Genomic DNA, 20,837 nt, shown 5'->3' on the forward strand with positions numbered 1-20,837 from the left:
GTGTGTATGTTTGAGTGTGTATATCTATGTGTGTATGTCTGTGTGTGCATATCTATGTGCGTATATCTGTGCGTGCGTGTATGTTTGAGTGTGTATATCTATGTGTGTATGTCTGTGTGTGTGTGCATGGGAGAGTGTGCATGTATGTGTGTATGAGTGTGTGTCTGTGGGTGTATGTATGTGTGGTTGTGTATGTGTGTTTGTGTGACAGTGTGCGCGCAAGTGTGTGTGTGTGCATGTGTCTGCGTGTGTTTGTGTGTAAGTGTGTATGTCTGTGTGTGTGTGAGTGTCTGTGTGCGTGTGTCTGGGGGAATTATAACATGGTTTAACTAACAACACTATATGTCAACAGTTCATTGTTGTTTATAGAATCATACAGCTACACAGCATGGAAACAGACCTTTCCACCCATGTGTGGCTTCAATCTATTTATTTGTAATGATCAGTAGTTCTTGTTAAGTACAGAAACCTGGTCTGCGGTTTCTGTTTACTGGGTAGAAGTGGATAGATAAATTAGGGGTTTTTTTCCATACCTGGATGAAATCTTTCGCTTTCGGAATGGCTGCAGGGATTGTGTGATTTGATTTCCAATGCGCTACTGTGGCAGAATATAACACAGTGCTGACAGGATGCTTATGTTGATCAGGCCTTATGTAAGTAAAGAATTCTGGCAAAAAGCCCCATGAACTCCAGCAGCATTACTTTGGGAGATAAAATAAAGTTAGACCTTAAATATGCAACAACACAAGTGATAGTAGTGTCCGAAAGCAACAAATGCTGGAGCTTACAGCATCCACAGCGCCAATGAAGAGTCATTTAGACTCGAAACGTTAGCTTGCTCTGTCTCCATGGATGTTGTCTGACCTGCTGTGATCTCCAGCATTTGTTGTTTTCAGTACAGATCCCAGCATCTGCAGTAATGTGTTCCTACTGAAAGTAGTATCTACTATTTATCAGATGCAATGCAGTTGCAGTTGCCAATGGTCATTCAACAGCACCTTCCAAACTTGTGACCTCCATTCCCAGAAAGAACAGGACAGCAGACACTGGGAACACCACCAACTGCTGGCTGCCCTCCAAGCCACACACCATCCTGAATTGGAACTATATCCCCACACTATCAAAAACCTGGAATACTGTCCCTAACAGCATTGTCTGTATCCCTGCTGTCAGCAATGGTTCAAGAAGGTAGCTAACCATTGCCTTTGCAAGGGCAATTAGGGATGCAATGCCCATCTATCAGCAACATCCATCAGCAATGCGGTTGACTCTTAAATAAAAACCAAAAGAACTGCGGATGCTGTAAATTAGGAACAAAAACAAAGTTGCTGGAAAAGCTCAGCAGGTCTGGCAGCATCTGTGAAGGAGAAAACAGAGTTAACGTTTCGGGTCTGGCGACCCTTCCTCAGAACCCTTGGTGGCTGGGAAAACGTCAGTTTATGTGCAGAAAAATAGGGAGGTGGGTGGGTTAGGGAGTAAATGATAGGATAGAGCCCAAGGAGAGAGAAAGACAGTTGGATCAGGCTGGGAGGGTGAATAGCTGTTAATGTACTATTCACCCTCCCAGCCTGATCAATAGCAACTCCTTTGTCTGTCCAACTGTCTTTCTGTCTCTTTGGGCTCTATCCTATCATTTACTCCCTACCCAACCCCCCTCCCCCCCTCCCTATTGGTTGACTCTTAACTGCCCTCTGGGCAATTAGGGATGGGCAATAAATGCTGGTCCAGCAAGTGACATTCTCATCCCATGAATGAATTTTTAAAAATTCAGATTTTATGAATGAAAAGAAAAAAGACTGCATTAATAAAATAAAGTGGCAACAATCATATAAAAGTATACTACAGCAAACATGCTGAAAATCAGTGAAACGATTTATAGTTACTTATGTGTCAGTAACCCATGTAAGTTTGAGCATTCACGGAAACAGAAACAGAAAGAGGTAAGATTAAAACTGCAGATGGGCCTCGTCCTTTCCCCTTGCTTTCCTGGAAATAACAAGGCAGTTCAGGACACAATCCCATTCTGCAGGCAACAAGAAATGCAGAGCAGTGAGCTTCACCACAACTGAACTTCTACAGAAAGATTGATGGTACTTTAACTCTTGTCAAACCAGAGCCCTCAAAATACCCTCATTATGTCTCAGTTTGGTAGCAGTCCCTCTGTCAAAGATTGAAAAATATGAGGGTCACTTTGCTGTGGGAGGTGCTTGATAGTGTGTGTGTGTGTGTGTGTGTTTGTGAGCAATGCAATGGGGAGCTATAGGCAACAGGAATGGATGGGTCGGGGTGCATTATGTCGATGTTCTGGAAGAAGAGGGTGTGAGGTTCTAGACCGTGGCAGAGGCCTATAATTTAGAGATGTTAATGGGTTGGATCACCTTTGCATTTGGTCCTTGTTAGTCCCCAGGTCAGTGAGGACTGATATTCCCACAGATTCCTGGTGCACCCCACCAGTGACACTGCTGGATGGGAAGAGGTGGTCTGGCCTGATGCTGTCACAGGGTAATCCCATTGAACTGACCCTAAACAAAAGAAATGTGTTGGAGGACAGTGGGAGGTGAACCCCTGTCAAGTCAGAGAGATTGTGAAAGGGATAGAATACATGAACATCCCACACAAGATGTAATTTGGGGCTTAGGCTAAGGGTGTTTCACTGTTATGATATGGATGCAAATCTGATTGGGCACTCAACATGAAAGCACCGATTTAGAAGGTGACATAATGTTTAAGATTTATTGACACTGAGAGAAATTGGAGAGTTTCAAAAGAGATAGTAAGAACGGCTGATGCTGGAGTCAGAGATAACACGGTGTGGAGCTGGAGGAACACAGCAGGCCAGGCAGAATCAGAGGAGCAGGAAAGCTGATGTTTCGGGTCGGGACCCCTTCTTCAGAAATGCCTCAAAAGTTGGTCTTAATGATAACCAGGTAGCCAATGTCAATTGCTGTAAAAAGCGATCTGGGTCACTAATGTCTTTTAAGGAAGGAAATCTGTCATTCCTACCTGGTCTGGTCTGCATGTGACTCCGGACCCACAGCAATGTGGTTGATTCTAACCTGCCTCTGGGCAATTAGGGATGGGCAATAGATCCCTTGAAAATTTTTTTATAAAGATGGCAGAGTAGCTTGCGAACAGTATGCTGGAAGACCGAAAGTGGGATGGAGTAAACATAATGGTTTTGATAGGAAGGGGAGCTGTACAAAAGGGGAAAGAGACCCTTCTAAGAGTGGGATAACATAGGGCATAGGAAGGAAAGCTGGCTGGCAATTTCCTAGAAATAGGGAATGGGAGGCCAATTTTATGAACAAACCGAACTCAGAGAGAAATCAGAGAAATATGTTGAGTGGAGAGTAGGGTGTTAATGTGTCTGAGGGAGACTGGGTTGGCTTGGGGAGAGGGTGGTTAGAGCAAGAGGAAGGGTGCTCTGTGCCAAAATTGGCTGAGAGGGCAAAAAGAAATCCAGGCAGGAGGCAGGAGAGATGACATCTTTTTTTCCACACCAGAATGTTTCTGAAATTGGGGCTGTTTTGGCATAAGGGATCAAATAATAGGACCCTTTCCCCTTCTTCCATAGACCTTGCCTTTGTTCCCACTGTTCCCCTCCCAAACCCGCTCCACACCCCCTCCAGCCCCCAGCACTTCACTTGGCTAAAACCTGTTACCTGGTTGAATAATCCCAGCGCTTCCTGCTTTTATGACAAATTTCCGGTATCTGCAACGTTTACCTATTATGTCCCAGTAGCACACTATATGGCCCAACTCCATGGATTGGTACATCAGCCGCAGGTGAGATTCACCAAATTCTTTGGAATTAAGGAAGTGAAGATAGTGACAAATTGACAGAGGATTAGCCGGAATGAGAGAAAGTATAAACTGTGCTAAGGATAAGAGTGTGCAAATTGGACATGCGGGGTGGGGGTGGGGAGATGTGGGAGTCATTGAGTAAAGTGATGGTTATCGAAGTGATTGATTATGACAATTGATAACACCCATCAACATAAATAGTCATAGAGCCATGGGGATGTACAGCACAGCAACAGACTTTTCAGTCCATCTCATTCATAACGACCAAATATCCTAAATTATTGTAGTCCCATTTGCCAGCATTTGGCCCATATCCCTCTAAACCCTTCTTATTATACACCCATCCAGATGCCTTTTAAATGTTGTAATTGTACCAGCCTCCACCACTTCCTCTGGCAGCTCATTCCATACACACACCATACTCTATGTGAAAAAGTTGCCCCTTAGGTCCCTTTTAAATCTTTCTCCTCTCACCTTAAGCCTATGCTCTCTCGTTTTTGACACCAACCTGTGGAAAAGACCTTGTCTATTTACCCTATTCATGCCCCTTATGATTTTATAACGTCTATAAGGTCACCCCTCTGCCTTCAATACTCCAGGGAAAATAGCCCCAGCCTTTCCCTATAGCTCAAACCCTACAACCCTGGCAACATCCTTGTAAATCTTTCCAGAACCCTTTCAAGTTTCACAACATCTTTCCAATCACAGGGATCTTGTGTGAATGATTCATTCTTGAGTTTGGTCTGGATTGGCTTAAGGAATTGGATCTCCACAAAAATTAATATCTCAAGAAATTGAGAAAATGCATGTTCATTTTGCAAATTAAATCATCTTTTCTATTTGAATAAGGAAGAGCTGGGCATCTTTCAAAGTTCTCCCTTACATCAAATGCATTGGGAAATGTTGCTTTCCCTGCCCACTGCTTCCTGAAATCCTTTCATGAGTGACTTATCTTTCCTTACTTCTTTAATCTTTAATCCTTTACAATGTTTTTACTTAGCCTTTCGTACTTTAATTAATAGTAGCTCTAACCCAGGAATCTGAGGTTTATGTTAATTACAGAAACCATGTTTTGGCTGAAACGGAACGATAGATTTCTCTAATCCTGTGAACAAGGTTTATGTCAAACAGACTCAGTTGGATCACATTTGCCTTGGAGAACATTATTTGGTCTAAGGAAGGGAGAGAACTTGGCAGAGAAAATAATTAACTTATATTTTCATGAAAACTTTAAAGGATTAGTGCAATGGCTAACAGTGAATAATTTGTTAGCCAATGGTTCGTTGACTTTTTATCAAAATGAAGGAGCTGACTTATGGAATGGGATGAACTCAGATGGGATGGTTAACATCTTAGAACTTTCACATTGACAGCATCCAGACAGAGAAAACAGAAATGAAGTCACTGTTGGATTCTTACCAGCAAAGTAATTGTTGGACTATCGGAACTGGTCCATCCTTAACATGCTGTTAACCACAATGTATTAATTTACTCCTCTCTTCTACTGAAATCGAGACTCATTGCTCTGCCTCCAATTCTATCTCTTCCTTTTCCAATTCATCATTCAATCTTCAACTCTATCTCTTCCACAATCCCAAAGCCAAGCTTGGTGTAGTCAGGAATGGCAGTAATGTTACTGGAGTAAAGTGGCTCAGTGGTTAGCACTGCTGCCTCACAGCACCACGGACCCAGGTTCGATTCCACTCTCAGGCGACTGTCTGTGTGGAATTTGCATGGTCTCGCTGTGTCTGTGCGGGTTTCCTCCAAAGATGTGCAGGCTAGGTGGATTGGCTATGCTAAATTTCCCGTAGTGTTCAGGGATGTGTAGATTAGGTGGATGAGTCTGGGTGGTGTGCTCTAAGGGTCAGTGTGGACTTGTTGGGCCAAAGGGCCTGTTTCCACACTGTAGGGACTCTATGATGAAACTTACCGGACAATAGGGTTGTTCACTTACCAGAGACAGAGAGATAACTGGTGGTAGTTTAAACTGAGGATCATCACACTTCAAATGAGGGGAGAGTTTGAGTCCTTCAAAGTAACCTCAGCTGGTACAGGGAAATGAATCCACAATGTTGGCATCACTCTGCATTGTAAACTACTTACCCAGTCAACTGAGCTAACCAACCCAACGCTGCTGGAGTAATAAGTCAGAAGCCAGATTAATTAGCTTGGAAAGATAAGCAACTGGGGTGAAAGACTTTAGATTGGAAGGATGTGATGTGATATGTCCCACGTAGAACCAAAACATTTTTAAAAATCAACATCACTTCATTTGTAAAAATTGTAATGTTCATAATCAAGGTCAAAAACCAAGATTAAATATATTTCTACTGTTGATAATTGTAACAAAGATGCTGAAACACTTCATCCCTGTGTTGACTCAGTCCCCCAAGTATGTCTTAATCAGTGAGGCAGTGCATGGCGCAAGTAATTCCATTGAAAAGAAATCTCACCACAGCTGTCCACAGATTCAGACAGTAGCCTGGAACCTACCCAGAATCAATCTTTAAAAACTCCAGTGACTGCTGGAGAATGCACTCAGCTGCTATCCAATTACTGAGGAATGTTTTCCCCGATTTCACATTTCTGTCTGGTTTGTGTATCTGACCAGCTGATAGAAATCAACAAAGGCTGAATGTGAAATGACAAAACCAACTGAATTTGCCTAAGTCACAGGGCTAGGATTGCCAACGCTCCAGGACACAGCTCTGAGCAAAGAGCAGTAGGGGGGATTGGAGAGGGCATTAAAATTTGTAGGTGTTTTAAAAATTAAAACAACCCTTTGAGAAACTTGTCTCTAATTCTGACCTCTTGCACATCCCTGGTTCTAATCACCAGTAGTTACTGTGCCTTCTGTTGCCCAGATCCCAACCACTGGAATTGTCTCCCTTCACCTCTCTGCCTCACTTACCTCCTTCAAACACTGTTAAGATCTATTCCTCTGTTAAACTTTTGGTTTACGTCTGGGGGTCTGTGCGTTATGCCTCTGGAAAGCACCTTGGGATGTTCCAATATGGGTCCTTATAAATGCAGGTCCAGGGTCATGTGGTTGGGTAATGACAAATGCTGGCTTTCCATTTGGCCACGGAGAGAAGGACAAACCAAACTCGGACTTGCCTGCCAATCAATGATGAGAGCATGGGGGCATCGTGTCATTCTACCTCCAGGAAGTTGTCCAACCAAGGGTGAGTAGTCTGACCAGTCATAGGCTTGGCGCCCTGTACTTTAAAAAAGTGAAAGCCTGTGGAGTGACCTGACCAAGCTTTTTATTCAGGCGGCTGTTGGGTGCATGTGAAGAAGATGTTTCCATTTGTGCGATGGGTGCTCAAAACCAGTGGGACATAAGTATAAAGCAGTCACTAATAGATCAACATGGCAATCCAGGAGATATGGTCTTTACTAAGGGAGTGACATGAACATAGAGCACACTTCCACAAGGACTAACTAAAGCGAATCACATAGATGCATTTAACAGGAAGTGAGGTAAGGAGAAATTAGTTGGCAATGGAGATGAAGGAGGTGCGAGGAGATATTTATGAAGCATAGGCACCAATATGGATCAGTTGGGCTGAATAGCCTGGCTCTGCTCTAGCCTACGCCGAGAAATTTCCATCTTTCCCCATTGCTTTAGTGCTGGCTTCGCAGACTAATATCTATATTCACCAACATTAATATTCATCAGCCAGACATGTGGTAAACAAAAACAGAAATTGCTGGAAAAGTTCAGCAGTATTTGTGGAGAGAAATCGGAGTTAATGTTTCAGGTCCAGTGACCCTTCGTCAGAAGTCAGGCATGTGATAATCCTGTGAATGAAAACTTATAAATGGAAATAATTTAAGGATGGGTCTTGTAGATTTCACATGAAATGAACTGACAAACGTTAATTACTTTATTCTTACATAGGATGTGGATGTCAATTACAAGGCCACTATTTATTACCTTGCCCTAATTATTCTTGAACCTGTTGATCTCTCAGCTATTCTGGGATGTCTCTAACTCCTGGTGCACTGGTAGGCAGTGTCCCATGTGACAGCACAGTAAGGCCATGGGGTGCTTGGTATTGCTGGAATAGAAAGGGAAGTGCTTTCGGGCATCAACATCTTACTATCGGGAGGTCCATGTGTGGCCTGGGGGTCAGTAGGATCCTGTAGGAGAGGCAGTGGGGAGGGGAGAGAGAAGCTTAATCTTTCCTTGCCTGACCCCAGAGGAGCACAGCTGCCCCTATTAGCCTCAGGAAGGATTCCCAAATCTCTTCACCTCTCACCCCTCTCCAAACTGGCCTCAGCCTCAGAGAGAGGGTGAGCCACTGTGACTTAACCCATGCTTTGAAACTGAGGCCTAGTTAAGGATATCAGCCCACATCCTGCATGTGTAAAGAAGGAAGTCCCCCCATCTCAGGAGCTTGTCTCTCAGAACCACTTGCTCAGATTCAAATCACCACCACATCAGAGGACATTTCACCCAGAGATTTAATTCTGCCCATCTACTTTCTACTGAGGACTTTCCACCGAGTAAGTTGGGTTTCAGGCACTGTAGAAAGAGGAACCTCCTTGCAATGATTGGCACGAGAGACAGGTGGATCTCATTGATTGTGAGATCCTTGATTGGATTTGTTAACCTGGGCCAATCAGGGAGCCCTGGCTGACAGATATAAACAGGAGATTTGGAGAGTCCGTTCATTTTAGGAACTGGCTCTGAGCTGGCTGGTCAGAGCCCATGTACTGTGCAAATGTAAATAAAGGATCACTTGGTGATGGGATACTGGCCTCTGTGCAGTTAGTTCACTTTCTTTCATATGAAGGTTAGGACCACAAACGGTGTAACAGAGCCTAGAAGAGTCTGAGGCAACTCGAGTGAATCATATAAGATCATGAGGGGCCTTGATAAGGTAGTTGTGGAGAAGATGATTCCTGTTGTGGAATTAGGCATCAGAGTTTAAAAATAAGGGGATCCCATTTGCAATGGAGTTGAGGAGAAACTTTTCCATCAGAAGATTGTGAGTCTTTGGAACTCTATTTCTCAAAAGCAGAGATGGATAGATCTGTGTTGAGCAAGAGAGTGTGACATAACTGGGGATGGGTTAGTATGTGAACTTCAAGCTACAATTAGATCAGTCATGATCCTATTGAATGGCAGAGCAGGCTCATCGAGTTGAATACCTTCCCTCTGCCCCTTATTGATTTGTTCATATTCCTTCAGTACTGGAACTCTGGCCTTGGTGATTAGATTAATTCCTGACATGAGCAAAATATACAACAGCTGCCTCTCACACTAATGTGTTAACTAGTGCAACATTTTGATAAAGTGCTCTCTCATCAAATGATATTCCAGGAGGAACAGCACTGACAATGATGGATTAAGATCTACTGCTACTTCGCTAGATATGCTGAGAGCAGATTGCCAGTATTCATTACAGTGAGTGTTGGAATCATTTGAGGAAAATATTACACCGAGTCAGGATTATACATGCAAGTATTACATCTGGATTCAGAACAGAGTGTCAATCAAAAGAGAATGATTTGGCTCATTGGAATTCTGTGTTTAGATTAAAATCTGCTCTCGTGTTAAGTCAAGTGTGCTTATAACAACTTCAGCAATTGGATAGATCACTTCTCAAGTTCACCTGCTTTTTAGTTCTTTCTCCTGTGAATTTGCATTCATCTATATTATTGGAAATGACACAGGATTGTGCTTAATAAATGGTCCATGAGGCCCCAAGGCCTCCACACACGTTTGCTAACTGCTCAGGCTTACCATACTTCTCTGGTTGAATAGTTGACTCCAAACACCCTGCATTGATTTGCAGGGGACCCAGTCTGCAGATGTGAAATTCTTTTCTGATCTGTCACAGCTTTACACCAGCTTGCACTTACAAAGTGATTTTAGTGATAACAGATACAAGTTAACTGAGCTGCATTATCTAAGGAAACATTTGGACATAAAACCCCAAGCTTGACCAAAGAGGTAGATTTTAAGAGATATTAAAAGATGACAGAGGTGGAGAGGTTTAGCTGAGGGAATTCCAAAGCATCAGTCTGAGACATCTAAACGCGTAACTGTTGCTATGACTTGTCCCTGGACAAGGCTACCCACTTACAGATTGAATACGTCAAACTGTTAAGCTCCCAGATAAAGATGGGTGAGCTGCCTCCACTTAGTTGTGGAGGTCTGGTCTATTATAACAAGGTCAAATTTTAAAGACTCCCTTCCCTTACGGTCACCTCCCTCCCAGACCCAAATAAACTCATGTTATAAAAGGAGCCAATTTAACCACATTTCTTGCATTAACAATAAAAGTGAGTTTGTTAATTATTGAACGTAAGACTAATTAGAAACATAACAACATGCACAGATAAGAAATAAGAGAGACCACAAAATAAGAGTCAAAAAACAAAATATAGAACAGCCTCTGAATTGTTTGTGATGAGTTAATAGTTGAACAGTATAACCAGTAGCATTGACATTAAAAGTTGATTCATTGATTTTGAAATTGTTGGCTTTGTGAGATGATTGGAACCCTTCTCTCCTGGTTTGGCAGTGGCTGACTGGCCACACTCAGAGTGAGGAAGATATGCCCCTTTCCTTTACCTGCAGCGCAAAGGTGTTGAAGTGGGTGTTAACAGAGCTGTGACCCATCACAGAATACGTCACACATTAGGATATCAGGCCAATAATATTTACAGACCAGTGTCGAAACTCATTTTAACCCCTTTTCCTGCGTGCTGTTGAATGGAACTGCAAATATATCTCGTGGTAAGGCAGCTGTCTTTTTTTTTTGAACATTGTGTTTATGGTCTGAAATATTTCCAGGAGATTACAAGTTTGGTTTGTAGTGCATTTTTACCCATTAAAGCTTCATCGGGTGTAACATTCCAGATTTTCTCTCTCTGGGCAGCCAATGAATTTACATCTACAGTGAACTAATGACCAGAATTACATTTGTAAAAATATGCATATAGTTAAAGTCTGAAATATCCATGGGTGATTACTGGTTATGACAACCATCAGTGAGGTGGGGGAAGGTGAGAATAAAGAAAGTGGACATTTGCAAGATGTTAGAATTAGAAAAACACATCTTAATTATATGTTCAGTTTATATTAATTGTGTTTAATTCTATGCAAGCAGTTAATACTAACAGGGAAATCACTTGCTGCTCTATAAGTTGATACAGACTCAAGCAGTAGTTGTTGGGTTGGGAGATAGATACTTGTAATGTTCAATGCTGTAAATAAATGTACTTTATTGGGCAAGGTCACGGTAAAGTAATTCCAGCTCTTTATTTACATAACATACAATTAATGTATTACCTGCCAATGCATACAAACAGTTGTTGGTGCCATTGATGTCATCATTGTGCACCCATGCAGCACTGGAACCAGAGATAGACCACCCACAGCTGTCTACTGGCCCTCTCACCACCCCATTTGGACAACCCTCATTGCTGACTGTTCCCCACCCCAATTTGGTTTGATCCCCACTGCCCTCCCTCCCCACTCCATTACACTGCCCCCCATGATGCTGCCTTCCCCCACCCCCTCATCACACTGTCCTCCCTCTCCATCACACTGCCCTCCTCCTCAATCACACTGCCCCTCCTCCCCAACACATTGCACATCCAGCAACACACTGCGCCCCGCTCCAGTGCACTGGTCTCCCCCCTCATTGCTGGCTAATCCTTCTCCATCCTGCCGATGCAGAACTCCTCTCCTTCCCCCACCATTGCTGTGTGGTTCAGGTCTTTCCCATTGTTACATGCGACAGCAATTTTTCTGTGAGATTGTGGCACTGCATCACTATTGACTTTTACCAACACAAGGAGCTGAAACCTTCCAGGTCTAGTCAGGCAGTGAGCATGTTCGCTCACAGACAGTAACATCAAAGGCAATGTGCCTGCTTGCACTATGAGTGCACCTCCTGCTGTTGTAGTCCAATAAACACATCATTATGGTGCTATATAGTGCTCTACTTCACTGATCTTCTCCATTGCAGACTCCTCTCTGGCCACCATCTACCCATGTCGCAGTTGAGGCACAGCCTATGCGATGGCTAGATCATCGATACATTGCAATTAACTCTTCATTCCCCAGATTTTCCCTTCCATTAACATTGAAAGATATGAGGGATGTGCAAGAAGTTAGAGTTTGAGAAACATAAGAGTTCTCAGAGAGGGTGGGAGAGCTGGAAGAAGTTGGCGAAAATAGAGAGAGATGAGGCCACTGAGGATTTTAAAGACAAGAAATAGAATTTTAAATGCAAGATATTTGAAGGGCTGGATCTAATTTTAGCCAGTCGATACTTTGATGGTGATGGTGAACAGGAGAAGTTTGGTTTTAGGAGGATAAGAGAAGGATACACTTACTCCGTGTTTCCTTGTTAAATGTGTGTGCAGTGATTCTGTGGTTAAATGGACACATGCATGGTGTGCTGCTGAACTTTACAGGACTGCGGGCTCAGTGCCTGCTCTGTGCTGGATTAGACTGACCACAGAGCTGGGCTCATATCGTCAACTCCAATTCATTTGGACAAAAGAAGGCGAAAACTAAGCAGGACTCCTGCTTCTGATCACTATGCAGTGACCTCTTACTGGAGACTGCACATCAGCGGGTTCAGGGTGAGGACAGAATTGGTTAAGTAGTGATGCCTCCTGCTGCGTAATAGCTAGCCAACAAGCCTGGTGTAAAGTTGCACGTGGAGAATGGCCAATTGGGCAAACTAGTGGAGTTGGGCCCAGATGCACGGAAACATTTTCCAGTAAAAAGCTCCAAGAAAGAAATAAAACCTTAACAGTCAAATCAGTCATAAACAATTAGATCCTGAAAAATTGTCATCGGTATTTATATCCCTCCAGGAAAAGTGCTGAGTATGCTGATAGTTACCCTGTAAGGAACTGAGTGTGTCCATCAAGTCATTTTGAATCTAAATGAGTTCGCTCCTCCTTTAGCCAGAATCCTCTCCTAGTGATAATAAAAACAGTGATACTAGTGCAGAGCTGGTCTATCCTGATATGAAGAGGTAGCTCTATCTCAAATGCAAAGGCACACACTGAACAACATGAAAGGCTCAGCCAGAAACTAGGTTAAATAGAGGTCACTTGTACACGCTTAATCCCCAACAAAGATCTTTGTCAGCATAATGTCAAAGTTAGTTTTAAGCAGTCACTTGCTACTGTTATTAGCAGACAGAACACTGATCTTCCTGTGCCAAACCGGTTTCCCAATACCAACTATTCTGACTCCCACTTCCACTGACTAACCAACACTTCAGCCAACTCTTAAATCAAACTTACACTGAAGTATCAGACTGTCTGGTCTAGACTGCAGTTTATGTTGCACACGACCTCCTCCAATCAGCTTCATCTTGCACATTCAGCACTTCCTTCTATTCCTTTATCTCTCATGTATGACTCTACCTACACCATAAATGTCTCTACGCTTTTCACTACTATTCCTGATGTAGCAAGTTTCACATTCTAAACACTATCAGGATCAGTTTATCCTGAATTGGAGTTATAAGCGGCTATCTTAGATGTATTTCTGTATATGGGTCTGAAAGGGTTAACATTTGATTGACTGCAGTAAACACCACCCACTGGGACCTTGTCAGAGTAACAAAGGAGCCTGTAGGACTCAGACTTGGGGCAAGTGCTCCCCTAACAGTCTCTGTCATAATGTAGGTCAGGAAAGTGAAGGGGGACTGGACTTGAGACATTAACTCTGTCTCTCCCCACAGATTCTGCCACCCCTGCTGAGTTTCTCCAGCAATTTCTGTTTTTGTTTGAGGATCATCACATCAGCCATGATCTCACTGAGTAGCAGAGTAGACTCAATGAGCTGAATGGCCCACTCCAGCTCCTACATTTTATGGTCTTGTGGGTCACATTCATACCTGTATAAATAGTTGGAATAATGCAATAAATTTCATACTGTTTACTCACCAGTTAGACCAGAAAGGTGAATATCCTAATCCATATGAGGCTTGAATGAGCCCACACACAGTGTTTATTACCCTGATTTTTGCTCTCCACCTCAAATGGCATTAGCTTCCATCAGTCTATTAGACCCCTTCATAATTTTGAAGCCCATGACCAGGTCACCTCCTCACTGTCTGAGAGAAAGCTGCCACAGCCTGTTTAATCTTTCTTGACAGTTATAGTCTCTCAGTTCTGGTATCACCCTTATAAATCTTTTGCTTTAACCCTCTGCAGTTCCTGTATCTCTATTTGCAAGATGGGAAATGGAATGAAGAATTCAGTCCTACATCTCCTTCCTTGGTTTCATGAACAACCTTGACCAAAACCCAGCAAGGAAGAACAACACCAAGACTGAGAAGATAGAAAGCAAGAAACAATGAGTGGAGATGTAGTGGGTTACAACTGGCCCACAGCCATATGATAAAGGATCTTTAAAGTGAGCAGATAGCTTCAGGAGATCTTCATCGCAACCACTTTCGTTTAGACTAGATCCAAGGTCCCTGAGTTAGAAAGCCAGTGATAAAGCCACTCAGTACCCAGTCCAGTGCACTAAATGGAAATCAAATCTATAGCACAGCTAACCTAAGCTACAATTCATGGTACAGTAAAGGGACGAAGAGGAATTGTGGCAATGGTGGCTTGCATTTTAATTGACACTGCATCCATTTTCCAGGCACAAAACTGGGAGCCAAACATCCAATACAGCGCGCAGCACACACACTTCTCCTATGCTGCACCCAGTTGATTTTGGGTGTCCAACTCATAGCATCTCTACAGTGTGAAGTAGGCCATTCGACCCATCAGTTCCACGCCAACCTTCCCACCCAGACCCACCCCAAAACCCTGCTTTTCCCAAGGCTAACCCACCTAACCTGCACTTCTTTGGACTGTGAAAGGAAACTGGAGCACCCAGTGGAAACCCAGACTGACACAGGGACGACATGCAAACTCCCTACAGTCACCTGAGGTTGGACAGGAACCCAAGTCCCTGGTGCTGTGAGGTAGCAGTGTTAACCACTGAGCCACTGCACCACCTACTGTAGCAGTGTTCATTAAAACATTCGAATAGAATTGTATGCTTGTTGTCAGACTCTTTTATGTTACTGGACCTGACCCAATATTTGGCAAACCAGGTGATAAACATGCCCAGCAACTGACTGAACTCCAGTAAGGTACATTAGAAGCATTGCTGAAAGGGTAAATCCACTACATGCAGCTTTGATGCTGGCTTGAGCTTTCTTGGTTGAAAACATTGAACTGCTGAGATTTACTTGACTGTTTTCCTGTCTCAGAACAGGCTCACACCAGCCTGGTGATGGTGTAGTGGTAATCTCACTGGCCTAGTAATCCAGCACCCCAGGACAATATAATGTGGATTTGAATCCCACCATGGTGGATAGTGAAGCTTGAATTTTAACAAAAAAATCTAGAATAAAGAGCTGGCCTAATGGCAACCATGTAAGGACTGCTGGTAAAAGTCCATCCCGTTTATTATTTTCCGTTTTTGGGGAAGGAAATCTGCCATCCTTATCAGGTCTGGCCTACTTGTGACTACTACCACAATGTGGTTAACTCTTAACAAATAGGGATAGGCAATAAATGCTAGTGATGCTGACATCCCATGAACAAAGAAAATATCATCTTGTGGTGGTCTTCAAAGCTGTTTGTCGGCAGATAAAGTTGGAATGCCTCGAGAGATGCAGGATGAACAAGAGGAGAAGAGAAAGAAGGAGAAGTGGGGAGAGACAGGAAGGGGGAGGGGAGTCATCAGGAAGAACATCCCCTTTCTGAACTTCTCCGAGGACCCACACCTCAGATACTGTCCTTCACAAAGATGTCTATCACACTTGTTACAGTCACACCTTATGAGAGTTCCAGGAATAATATATGAACACATGATTCTGATACTGAGTGGACATACAGCTGTCTTTTGTTCCATGGTTGTGACGTGTTCATTGGTCACTGGGGTTGGGGCGGAAGCAGTGGGGCAGCGAGGTGCGTACCTTCTATCCATCACTGATACACTGCTCCCACCAGAGACCCGCAGCTTGCACCTCGCCCAGGGCCTCCCTGTCCCCTTTTACTTCACACTGCCCCTTCCCCCTCCATCCCCTCAGTGTGGACACCCTCCATCTCTAACTGTTCTCCGTGCCCCAAGCTATGACATAACATCGCAATGATGCCTATCTTTGTCCTCTACACTGCCCCTACCAAGGCCATGCTAGTGGTCACTGCCAGTAATACCCCCTCCCATAGCCTGCCATGCCCTCTAGTGCTGTTCTATATACCCCTTAGACATTGAGTTTCCTCCTATCACTGTCTTATTACAAATGCATCTACATTCTGCCCCTGCATGACTCCCCCATCCCTTTTGGCAGAGATACCCTTGCTGCCCCTATGGCTTCTGACTGTCTTCATTCCGGGCCTCTAACTGGCTTTGGTGAGTAGCCCCTAGACATGCCTGACCAGAACCCTGACCAGAACCCTGACCACTGTCCTTGCAGCCTCCTGACAAACCCCACAATACACCTCACTGACTCCCTCCAGGAGTGACCACTGCCCACTCTCTGTACTGTAACCAGACAGACATGCTGACCATGAGTGTTCCAAATGGATGAGTGTGGCCAATCCCCTGTACAATGTGGGGACTGTGCCCCTGACAGATAACCACAAGACTCCCTGACTGTCAACAGCAACCCTTTCACTGGACTCAGGACTAGCCCCCACCTCGTTTGTGACACAGCCATTTGTTTGAATAAACGTGCTATGTGTTTGCCTGGCAGGCAGCTGGCATGTGCCATCTCAGTTTGTCATACAGCATCACCTACTTCACCATCCCCACTCAGCTCCCTACTGAACAGTTGTCTCTCTCTGTGAGCATGGAGCATGCTGGGAGGTGTTCATTGAGCCACCAAGCAGCCCACACTGTGTATCCTGGTCCAATCGATGAGCCACATGCCTGGCTCTGTCCTTGCAGCAGCCTTTCAATGCTATTGCTGGTGTAGCTCATAATGCACGTCTGTGTTTCGTAAGTGACCTGCAAGTGGATTGGAGAGGTGCCACAATGATCATGAGGTGTTGCCAAATATTGACCACCTTAAGAAAGAGGAACAGGAGTAGTCCACTCAGCCCCTCGAGCCTGCTTTACTATCCAATAGGATCCAACAATCCTCATCCCCACTTTCCCCATCCTTTCCCTGTAACCCTTGATTCCCCAACTAATCAAGAATCTGTCTCAGCCTTAAATATACACAAGGACTCTAAGGAGTTCCAAAGACCCTCAACCCTCTGAGAGAAGAAATTCCTCCTCATCTCAATCTTAAATTGGTGTCCCTTTATTCTGAGACTATGCCCTCTGGTCTTAGGCTCTCCCATGAAGGAAAACACCCGCTCAGCATTTATCTTGTCAAGCCGCTTAAGAATCCGATATGCTTCAATGAGATCACCTCTCATTCTTCTAAACTCCAGTGAGTAGGGTCCCAACTTGTTTAACCTTTGTTCACAAGACAATCCCTCTACTCCAGGAGCATCCTAATGAACGTTCTCTGAACTGCCTGCAATGAAATGATACCTGTCTGTGTATGAAAGGAGTGTGTGGCTAATGCCTATGGATATTGCCATGAGATACAGTGTGGGAGTCTCCTCACAGTGAGTTGAAGTCTCCAGGTACCCACCCTGATGGCCATGTGAGAACTTCTCAACACGTCGCTTGTTCAACATGTTTGGTAAGATAGGATGCAGAATATGAATGAGGCAATTCGGACATTAATTAGACATTTAACAAGCAATAATCTCCATTAATTGGCAACTTGCCTTGTGAGAAACTTGCCTTGCCACTCAGCAAAAGCATGAAAGCTGCAGCAAGATGTTCTTGACATTGAGATGGACCTCACCAAATTTCCCGTCCACTTCCGTCCCAAATCTCATTGTAATCCATGTCACTCAGATCCTGAGGAGGTTTCACTTGCCGTCACAGAGACTCTAAACAGGATTGTTCTCTCTCTGTTGACATCCTCAGCTGTTCTTCTCACAAGTCGATAAGACATCAATAAAGTGAGAGGAGCTTATGGTACTCCTCTGTATTAACCTTCTCAGGCCCATAGACACCAATTTTTATTACTGTTAATTAAACTTCGGGCTTGTCTTTTTCTTTAAACACAAAGTTGAGATTCAGACTCCAGGTCCCAAAGAAAGGTGAGCAGCAAGGGCTGAGATTGTGGCACCAATTGTCTCCAAAAATCTAACTTAGGGACAAGTCACTCTGAGAAAGTAAAAATGGAAAGTGAGGGAAAGGCTTTGGGCAATTTCCCAAGTACAAGTCTAGTCTGATCTTTAGACAGTTCCAAAAGAGCCAAACAATGACGCAATTGATGAATATGTACCATGGAAAATTAGTTTGGAGCAGTGAAGACAAATATCAAATTCTCTCATACTGAAAGAGATTAGTCATTCCAGTTTGTTCGTACTCTACGCACACCCCTCCCCTATTAAACTCAGACACTGTAGATCCATCATCCTGTGTCTGATATGATACATAGCTATGATTATTTCTTGGCTCTGTGCCCTCGAGTCTAAAATTAGTATCAGACGTATATATATATATATATATATATCTCTACTTTCCCACCATTAGCATACTGTGGGTCTCAGCTGCACTGACGAAAACAATGATTCACATTTTTATATCTATCACCAATCAAATATATCATCCTGGATTATTGTTTGAAATTATCGAAAGGAACTCAGTATCACTGTCTAATTTTCCAGACACTCCTTAAAGTTTGGTAACTTTAGGTTCTGTAATAAGTGGGTGCTTGTTGGCTGTAGCTGGGAGCTTTGTGCTATTGTACATCATTAGTGCTACTGCTATTTCATGGGATGGGGGCATCTCTGGTAATTGTTCCCTATCCTTGTTTGTTCAAAATTAAGTACTTTGGTCACTAGGCCACTTCAGAGGGCAGTTAAGAGTTAATCACATTGGTCAATAAAAACCAAAAGAACTATGGATGCTCAGAAACAAAATCAGAAATTGATGGAAAAAACTCAGAAGGTCTGTGGAGAGAAAACAGAGTTAATGTTTCGGGTCCAGTGACCCTTCCTCGGAACTAACTAGAATGACATCAGGTCTGGATTTGCATGTGGGTCAGAGCAGGTAAGGATGGCAGATTTCCTTCCCTAAAGACCACTGCCAAGCCCTGATGGATTTTTACAAAAATCAGTGATGGCTTTGTGATCACCATTATTGAGACTACCTTTATATTCCAGATTTTAATTAGTTACATTTAAATTCCACCAACCACTGCGATAGCAATTGAACCCCTGACTCTGATGACTGGTCCAGGGATACTACCACTCTATCCATTTGGTGGGAGGATGCAGGCGTGTGGAATTAACGCTGTGGGAAAAGGCTAGTTGGTCCATCAAGTCTGCGGCTTCGGGGATGTTTGTGGTATTGAGACTCGACACTTGCAGCGGAGACCAATAAAGGTACAAACACTCCAGGATTCCTCTCTGAGCTCCATACCCTCAGGCAATCAACAGCCATCCAGCAGTAATAGCCCAGTCACACCTTTATTATTTTACCTTTTGTTTGGGGGGCTCTTCCAATGATACTTAGTAGGAAAGTGCATCTCGCCGTTATGTGCAAAGATGAAACATTTTGAATGGTCATTCTCTGACCGCAGGGAACCCTCTTCCCTGCCATTTAGTGCTCATTTAATTCACTCTCAAGCTTGATGACTGCCTAACATAAGCATAGGAACTGGAGGAGGCCATTCAGCTGCTAAAAGCCTCAACAAACATTCCATTTGATCATGGCTGATCTGTATCTTAACTCCACCTACCTACATGGGTTCCACTCATCATTACCCCTCTTAGCAGAAATCCATCACAGTCTCGATATTTTCAATTGACTCAGCCTCAACAGATTTTTAGAGCAGAGAACTCGAGTTTTCTAATATTTTTGTAGGAAGCAGTATTTCCAACACCACCCTCAATGTCCAGCGTTCCAAAAGCTTGTGATTTCAAATAAACCCATTGGACTGTAAACTGGTTTTGTGTGACTTCTGACTTGTTAAGACAGAGAGGAGGAGTGCTTTTGGTCTGTCTCAGAGAATTCTGCAACATCGCAACTCCTGCCTCAGAAGATGCTGGAGGCAGGGTCAATAAATGTTTTTGATGGGAATGTAGATAGATGCTTGTGAGGCAAAGAAATGCAGGTTGACTGTGAAGACAGCACCTTCCAAACTCACAACCACTTCCATCTCAAAGGACAAGGGCAGCAGATACATGGGAACACCAGCCCCTGCAAGCTCCCCTCCAAGTCACTCACCATCCTGACTTGGAAATGAACACAGTTGCTTTAGTGTTGCTGGGTCACAATCCTGGAACTCCACCCAGCTCACCACCCCCAGCATCCCCCACACACCTAACTACCACCTTTCTTGTAAAGGACAGAAACCTGGTCTGTTTCTCCTTTTGATCTGAGTTCATTACTCAGGTATATGATGGCTTCGGATTGTCCCCAGATTTTTTCCTATTCCAGGAGTGGTGAGGCTTGATTTCCAGCACACTGCCTCATGCCACTTCTCATAACCCACAGTCTTTAACATTTCCAAACTGTATTATTGCTGAAAAATGAGGCATTTCACCAAAGCTTTTTGTCTTCCACACATCAGGACCAATGGAAAACTGCCAAATCTCAATCATTCGCGACAATATATGTTACAGGAGAAAAGGTTGCTGATGGGTTGGAAACTCAATTCTGATTGGCTGGGGTGTTGCTATGGGGAACAAGAGAACTATAGGCTCCCCCAGGTGCTCAGTAATTCAGAACAAAAGTTGAACATGTTCAGTTTATTTGCAGAGGACAATTCACAGCAAGTTGCTTGTAACATGCATAAATGAGCCACATTCTGAGGTTACCTTATTCATTTAAACCGATTGTTAATGCAGCTTTCAGCACACTCAGGGTTGTTCAGCAAAAGTCTCCAATTGCAGAATTGCAATGAATAGTTTAGATTTTGAAAGCCTGGGCTGGTTAAGCATTGCCCACATTCTGC

At 43.6% G+C, this 20,837-nt stretch overlaps 1 long non-coding RNA gene across 1 annotated transcript in view; it reads right to left on the reverse strand.

The window, feature by feature from the left end:
- LOC125481170 overlaps positions 1-13,962 on the reverse strand; it is a 15,039-nt gene extending 1,077 nt beyond the window's left edge. Inside the window, exons 1-2 of the long non-coding RNA XR_007261238.1 lie at positions 13,741-13,962; positions 534-701 (exon numbers count right to left, since the gene is read on the reverse strand). This is a non-coding gene — a long non-coding RNA (uncharacterized LOC125481170). The remainder of the gene's footprint in view (positions 1-533; positions 702-13,740) is intronic.
- Positions 13,963-20,837: the final 6,875 nt, after the last annotated feature.

The sequence above is a fragment of the Rhincodon typus genome, unplaced genomic scaffold (assembly GCF_021869965.1).
Source record: "Rhincodon typus isolate 14 unplaced genomic scaffold, sRhiTyp1.1 hic_rhity00001089, whole genome shotgun sequence".
Taxonomy (NCBI): Eukaryota; Metazoa; Chordata; class Chondrichthyes; order Orectolobiformes; family Rhincodontidae; genus Rhincodon; species Rhincodon typus.